The sequence below is a fragment of the Gracilinanus agilis genome, chromosome 2 (assembly GCF_016433145.1).
Source record: "Gracilinanus agilis isolate LMUSP501 chromosome 2, AgileGrace, whole genome shotgun sequence".
Taxonomy (NCBI): Eukaryota; Metazoa; Chordata; class Mammalia; order Didelphimorphia; family Didelphidae; genus Gracilinanus; species Gracilinanus agilis.
In genome coordinates, this window is record NC_058131.1 from 424,307,161 (window position 1) to 424,315,420 (window position 8,260).

The 8,260-nt window shown below is 40.3% G+C and overlaps 1 pseudogene; it reads right to left on the bottom strand.

Moving 5' to 3' along the window:
* Nucleotides 1–2,572: 2,572 nt before the first annotated feature.
* On the bottom strand, nucleotides 2,573–2,793 carry LOC123235694 (annotated as a pseudogene).
* Between the last annotated feature and the right edge of the window lie 5,467 nt (nucleotides 2,794–8,260).

The following is an 8,260-nucleotide window of genomic DNA, read 5'->3' on the forward strand; positions in this document are numbered from 1 at the left end:
ACTGTAAATTGCTGAGGAGGTGTCACCTTGCATTAGCAAAAGCTTCCTACATCAATGAAATCGCATAACTAGTCCCTATTCTGTATTAATACTAAAAAGACCAGGTGCAACTCTGATCCAAATTTTGTTTAGAATTTTACTGTAATTTACTATGGTTTCTCTTCTCTGTGCAAGTGCACTTTAAATACAAATAATTATAAGCAGATATAATTTTGCTGTGAAATCAAATTTTTCATTGTACTATCTCCATTTTCTGTTCCTTATGGATTTTTAAAATAAACCCTTACTTTTTGTCATAGTAACAATCCTAAGATAGATGGGCAAAAGGTCTAGACAAACAGAGTTAAAAGCCTTGCCCAAGATTACACAGATAGGATGTGTCTGAGGCCAGATTTGAACCAAGGTCCTCCAGACTCCGGGTCTGACACTCTATCCACTGTGCCACCTAGCTACTCCTCTTCCTTATGGATTAAAAAATAAAATACATTTGTGTCAATTGAAGAAGCGTGGTCCTTCTAAATATCCTTAAGTGTGTCTACCATGTGCTAAGACTATAAAAACAAAAGCTGAAAATGAATAAATAAATATAATAAAGTAATAGGGGTGGGGAGGGCAGCTAGGTGGCTCAGGCCTAGAATCAAGAAGATTCATCTTCTTGAGTTCAATCTGGCATCAGACACTTACCAGCAGTGTGACCCTGAGCAAGTCACTTAACCCTGTTTGCCTCAGTTTCCTCATCTGGAAAATGAGCTGGAGAAGGAAATGGCAAACCACCCAAGGTTCTTTGCTAAGAAAACCCCAAATGAGGTCATGAAGAGTTGGACACAACTTAAATAAATGAGCAACAACAATGTGTGTTGGGGGAAAGCACTAGTAGTCAGGAGGGTGAGGGAAAAGCCCACTTAGGTTTTGTAGAAGCTTTGAAGCAAGGGATTCTCTTTTTTTTCACCATTTTATTAATAGCTTTTATGTTCACATCAACTACATTTCCCATTATTCCTCACCCTTTTCCCCTTCCCAGAATTATTACCATATAATTAAGCATTTTTATAAGATAGAGGAAAAAGCACTTCAAAACATATTGCCCAAATCTAATCTTCTATGTAGAGTTCCACAGTCAAAGCCCCCTTCCTCTGCACAAAGAGATGCATTCTTCTATCTCTTCTTTGAAACCAAGCTCTGTTATTCATTTCATGGCATCCATATTAATTGTTTTGTTGTTCTTTTCATTTACACGTTTATAATCATTTTGTATATTGTTTTCCTGGATGTGAGAGGCAGAGATGAAGGGGAAATATATTCCAGGAACAGGAATCAGCTTTCAAAAAAGCAGACAGGAGGGTCTAGAATTATGATATCTGCTTATTGTTATTTGTATTTTCCTCAGGGCTAGCACCTCGACTTGGCCTCTATTCCTTCACATTCCTCTGCTCCTTGACCCCAGCCCCTGCCACCAGGATTTTCTCAGGTCCCTAGGCCTGTTATCTGCTGCTCCCTTTGAAGAAGTGCCAAGCTAGGAGAGAGGGTTAAATCTACAGATGGAGGAGTCCCCACTCCCCATCTCCTTCTCTAAGCCTAACGGACATTTTAGAGAAATAGGTGTAGATGTGTGTGCTCAAGTGATTTTGTGTGTGAGCCAGACATGTGTCTCTCTGTACACCAGGGGCACCTCCAGACAGATTTTTCTCTCTGGATCATGCCAATGGGATAGAGATGGGGGAATGGAGATGGGGGCACAGCTGTAGCTGCTGCAGCTGTGCCTCCTGCCTTTTAAACAAGTCAGAGAGCAAAGCTCTGCCAAGACTGATACTGCCCTGAGAAATCATCCAGGGGCCTTTCAACTCTCCTGAGGCCATGCTTGTCCTCCACACAGCTTCCTAAGGGTAGCACTGGTTGAGAAATTACACAGCTCCTCTCCTAGCCTAGTCTAGCCTCCTTCCAGAGCTAGGACCTGCCTCCCAATATGGAGCGTTGGTGCCCCCTCGTGTTGCAGAAAGACATTAACACTGGTGGCACAGAGATGCTCAGGGTTGTATGGGAGACCCTTTATCTCAGGTACCTTAAAGACCCTGAGATGATTTCTCATGTTTCTAGGTCCCTGGATCCAGAGAATTAGGAAAGACTCTTTTTCACATGCATGATCTATACTATGGAGTCCTGGGAACTCCCAAGAAGAGCATTTATGCCCTTGGCTCCTAATTTCAAGATTCTCAGAGAAATTCTTCTAAATCTAGATTCCCAGACTTTTTTGGTTGTAACTGTTATAAAATCAAAGTACTACTTTACTGAGTTATTTTACATAATATGAACATCAATATAATTATAATTGTAAAAAAATGTTTATAATAAGGATGGACTGATTATCAGAATTTCTAAATCAAGGCCTAACTGTACATTTACACAGAATTGTCTTTGCATGAAGCCTAAAAGGGAATAGCATAAAAATGAGTGTTTCTGTAGCCCCTTTATTTTTGCTGATCAACAATTAGTTAGAAAAGCAGTGGCAGTTTGTTACTTAAGGTCTGAGATAGTAAAAGAGTAATAGGTGCCATGAATTCACCTGTAAACAACTTTATGCTTGAACATCAGCCATTTCTGGAAGAAATGGAGTCTTAGGATGTTTGCTTCTAAAGTGCTATTTGGTCCAGCATTGGTGTCCTACAGACAATGCAGGTATACATCAAGGCAGCCTTAGCAGCAACCTTCTGATCATGTCCTTGTTTCTATTTTTTGTCCAGCTTGGTTTGGGGCATTTTTCTGCTGCATCTGAATCTTCTGCTGTCCATGAGCCATATTGGAGCTGACCTGACCACTTTCATAACTAAATTCCCTAATCCCAGGCCTGGCATTGCTGAGAGAGGTTCTCTCCATAAGTCCCAGATGCAGGAACCCTCTTATATTTGAGCTCACTATTTTCAGGCCAAGAAGAAAGAGTCCCTCGCCTCTGGGTTTACTAATCTAGTTTCTTGGTTCTTGAAATTGTCCCTCATGCTCTCATCTCCTAATCTCAGGCATAGAATCTTTAAAAAGGGCTCTTCCCATAACAAGTCTCTAATCTCAGGATGTCTAAAGAGTATTCCTCACACATGATTGCCAGGAGCCTACAAGCAATGGAGTGCTGTTAAGTGGGTTTATTTGTTTGTTTCTTTTAAAAACTAAGCTTCTGTCCTAGGATCAATATAAGTATTGGTTCCAAGGCAAAAGAGTAGTAAAGGCCACACAATTGGAGTTGTTACTTGTCCAGGGTCACACAGCTAAGAAGGACCTGTGACCACATTTGAAACTAGGTCCTCCTGACTCCAGGTCTGGCACTCTGAGCCACCTACCTACCTGAGCATTTAAGTGTTTAATAACAAGCCCTTGAAGGGGGAAAGTGTGCAAGATACACTTTTAAATTTAATCTATATCATTAAAATTTTCTCTATCACTTTCTTAAATGTAGACAATAAACAAATCAATAAAACAACCTCTGATTTATAGCTTTTTCTGATTTCTAAGATATAAACATTCACACTGAAAATTTAACAATCAGGTCCTAAGTGGTTCACACACACCTTGTTAAGTGTGGGTTTTGGGGGCAGCTGGGTAGCTCAGTGGATTGAGAGCCAGAGCTAGAGACGGAGGTCCTAGGTTCAATTCTGGCCTCAGACACTTCCCAGCTGTGTGACCTTGGGCAAGTCACTTGACCCCCATTGCCTGCCCTTACCATTCTTCTGCCTTGGAGCCAATACACTGTATTGATTCTAAGACAGAAGGTAAGGGTTTTTTTTAAAATGTGGGTGTTTTTTTTGGGGGGGGGTGTTTGTTTTAAACGCTTACCTTCTGCACTAGGATACATATGTGTCAATTCCAAGGCAGAAGAGTGGTATAGGGCTACACAATTGGAGTTGTGACCTTCCTAAAATATCATAAGGGTCCCTCATATTATAAATCCTTAATCCAAGAGACTCCAAGGAAACTCTCTCATGCTTGAGCTCCTTAATCTTAGCCATTGAGGCTTCAGAGGGATTCATACACCTGAAGTCCCTAGCCAGGGAAATATTAGTATTTGACATGTAGTCATCATTTAATAAATGTTCTTGCAAGCCATTCCCTAATAGACAAGTGGTAAGAAGGATATGAACAATCAGTTTTCAGTGGAAGAAATTCAATCTTTCATTAACTATAGGTAAAAGTACTCCAAATTCCAGATAATGAGAAAAATGTAAACTAAAACAACTTGGAAGTTCCACTTCCAAAGATAACAAAAAAGAAAAAATTATGATTGTTGGAGGGGCTGCGAGAAATCAGACACTCTTTGGAGAGGTATATATTAATCCATTCAATTTGAAAATTAATTTGGAAATATGCTCAAAGAGAATGTGCACTTAGCAATGTCATCGATAGACCTATGCCTCAAAGAGATTAAAGAAAGAGAATAAAAAGAAAAAAATGTATATCAGTACCATTTTACTATAGCAAAGAACAAAAGCAAAAAAAAAAATGAGAGTTAAAGGGGCACCCACCAATTGAGAAATGGCCAAACAATTTATTCTACAGAGAGTGCAGAAGGAAAGGAAATGGACATTTGTATAGCACCTACTATGTAGCATTATGGGAAATTGCTGTACTATAAGAATTGACTAAGGAAATAGTTTCAGAGAAACCCAGGAAGATTTGTATGAACTAATTCAAAGTGAAGCAAGCAGAACCAAGAGGGAAAAAATTACAATTAATAAAAACTTTGTAAAGAAAAACAACTTTGAAAGACTTAAAATTCATCAAAGCAATGACCAATCACAATTGCAGAAGAATGATAATATAGTATGGTATCTACCTCCTGACAGAAAAGTGATGGACCTAGGGTGCCAACTAAAACATCTACCGTGTTTCCCCGAAAATAAGACATACTATGAAAATAAGACATGGCAGCGATTTCAGGGGGGGTTGCCTAATATAAGGCACCCCCCCAAAAATAAGACATACCATAGTCCCACATTGCTGGGTCACCCTTTACCTTTCGGGGCTACTCCTGGATGGCTTTGTTGATCCGCAGCAGACCGGGTGATTGTAAGGTAGGCAAAGGCTGTTTGGCAGCTCCCGATGCTCTGTGCAGCAGCCCATGATGTCTGGGCTGCAACACAGGAAGAATGTATGTTCTGGTCTTATCTGACTGCACCCGACAGTCTTCATTGCAGAGGTGGAACTTTCAAAACTCGCTGCGGTTTCCCCCTCAGCAGTGTTGCACATGCTGCCCAGATGCTGTTTCAGGTGCTGTGCTGTATTTGCCTGCTTTGGAGTTGTAAGTTATTATAATTTATTTAAACTTTTGTGGGGAGAGGGCTGCTGAAGGGGTCGTTAATTTATTTCTGCCTGCAGTTTAGCTGGTCTGGTGACCGGGGTCACCTTATTTCCCTCACCTGGGGCATCCCAAACTACCTGAAACCCCTAAATTCCTAATAAAATATACCTGACCACTAATAATGTGCCTGTGCCAGCTAGATGCTAGAAGGCATGGAGCTAGAAGGCAGCTTGCTCAGGTGCATCCAGCCTTTACCTGAGGAGAACCTATGCATGCATCAATGGCGATCTGGGATCTGGAAAGTTTCACATAATAGGACATCATAAATCAGCATACCTTACGAACAAGGACCAAAACCCTTTTGCTTCAGCAATAAATGTGAATTCTTCATTGCAAAAAAATAATAATAAGACATCCCCTGAAAATAAGACATAGGACATATTTTGGAGCAAAAATTAATATAAGACACCGTCTTATTTTCAGGAAAACAGGGTATTTTCAGACAGGGCCAATGTGCGAATTTGTTTTAAATGACTGTGCATGTGTTACAAGGACATATTTTTCCTTGTCTTTTTTTCCTACTTCTGGGGATGAGGGGAAAGAGATTTGCAGTTAAGAATAGGGTAGAGAAGGAAAGAAGGAAAGAAGGAAGGAAGGAAGGAGATGGAAGGGTTAAAGGAAAGAAAAGGATAGGGAGTCAACGAAGTGTTTTTTTTCAATGTACAGAAGAAAAAGGAAGCAAGGCCAAAAAGAATCATAGATAAGCAGCACTACTTTGAAATTTACATTTACGGACTTCCTGGTTAAGATGGCAGCAGAGTAAAAAGCAGCTGCTTAACCTCTCATAACCGAAACATATAGGACTCCTCAAGAAGACATAAAAACAAATCCAGAGGATCGAAGGGACCCCACAACAGGGAGCAGCATTGGAGGTATGTGGAATCGGGGCATTTCCATGCTATAAGGGGGTGAAACAGCTCTCACTAAAACAGGAGCTGAGCAACCCCTTCCCCCACCCCACACCACCTACAGTGCCAAAGCCATCACACAAGAGTAAGAGCAAGTTGGGGGCACCCATTAAGTCCTTGGCAGCTACCTGGGGTCACCAGGGCCTGCCTCTGAGAGCAGCAAGACTTAAGACCCCAAGAGGCTAAAGAACATGCACGGACTTTGAAACCAGACTCTGAGCGCAGGCACGAGTGCAGACGCAGACACAGATCCTGAGCGCAGGCAAAGACTCGGATCCTGAGCGCGGGCACAGACCTTGAGTGGGGACCCAGTGCAGAGGGGTGCACAACTGTGGAAGCAGCACCCTGAGACTGTTAAAGGAGCCTCGGGCAGAGGAACAAGCAAGGGGACCACCAGGAGGCTTGACCCTGAGAACAACTAGACCTGAGACCTCAGGAGCCTAAAGAGCACAGACAGACCCTTAGTATGAGGATAAACCTGAGAGGGCGCAGGGCTAACAATGGCAAGCCAGAGACAAGAACCCCAAAAGAGAAAGATCATCAAGAAGAAATATGTAACACTTGACAACTTTTACACAGATAACATCAAGACAACAGAGCAAACAGCAGAGGAAAACAAACAAGTAATCATATCCAAACCTTCCCAAAATAATGAAAACTGGCCACAAGCTATTGAAGAGTTCAAATCTGAGATGATGAGAAAGATGGAAGAGATTTGGCAAGAGAAGTGGGAAATAGCTCAAAAGGAAATAAACAGGTTAGAAGACAGAAACAATTGGAGAAAGATGCCCAAAAATCAAACGAAATGGTAAGCAAATTGGAAACCAAAATCTGGCAAGAAAATAACAGTTTAAAAGGCAGAATTTCACAATTGGAAAGTGAGGCAAGTAAATTGAAGACCAGAAATGACCAGAAATGACCAGATTGAAAAGGAAAACCAAAAGATTATAGCCGAAAACCAGTCCCTAAAGGCTAGAATTGAACAATTAGAAGCTCTCAAGACATCAAGAACAAATAAAACAAAGTCAAAAGACTGGTAAAATAGAAGTAAACATGAAATATCTCAATGAGAAAGTGAAAGATCAAGAAAACAGGTCTAGAAGAGACAATTTGAGAATCATTGGTCTTCCTGAAAAAGCAGAAATTAATAGAAATTTGGACTTCATACTAAAAGAAATTATTCAGCAAAATTGCCCTGAAGTTCTACAACAAGAGGGCAATATAGACATTGAAAGGATCCGTATATCACCCTCTACACTAAACCCTGAAAAGACAACCCCCAGGAATATAATAGCCAAATTCAAGAGCTTCCAAGTAAAAGAAATAATTTTACAAGAAGGCAGAAAGAGACAATTCAGATATCAAGGAGCACCAGTCAGGATCACACAGGATCTGGCAGCCTCTACACTAAAAGACCGCAAGGCTTGGAATATGATATTCAGAAAGGCAAGAGAACTGGGTCTACAACCAAGGATCACCTACCCATCAAAACTGACTATATACTTCCAGGGGAAAGTTTGGGCATTCAACAAGATAGAAGATTTCCAAGTATTTGCACAGAAAAGACCAGGACTAAATGGAAAGTTCGATATCCAACCACAAAAATCAAGAGAAACATGAAAAGGTAAATAAGAAACAGAGGGGAAAGAAAGAAAACTCGTATTTTTTAAATTTGCCTCTTTAAGGGCCTCAATATGATCTAATTATTTGTATTTCTATGTGGAGAAATGTTATGTATAATTCTCTGTAAGGAACTCTATTCACTATTATAGTATTCACTATTATAGTAATTAGAAGAATTATTCATAGGGAGAGGTTGGAATACTAAATGAAATTTACATTTATTTTCTTTTTTAACATTTTTTTATTTTAAGTTTCAAATTCTCTCCTCCCTCCAGCCTTTCCCCCACCCATTGAGGAAACAAGCAATATGATGCCTATTATACATGTGAAATCATGCAAAATATATTTCTAGGTTAGCCATGTTGCCAAAAAATTAATAAATAAATAA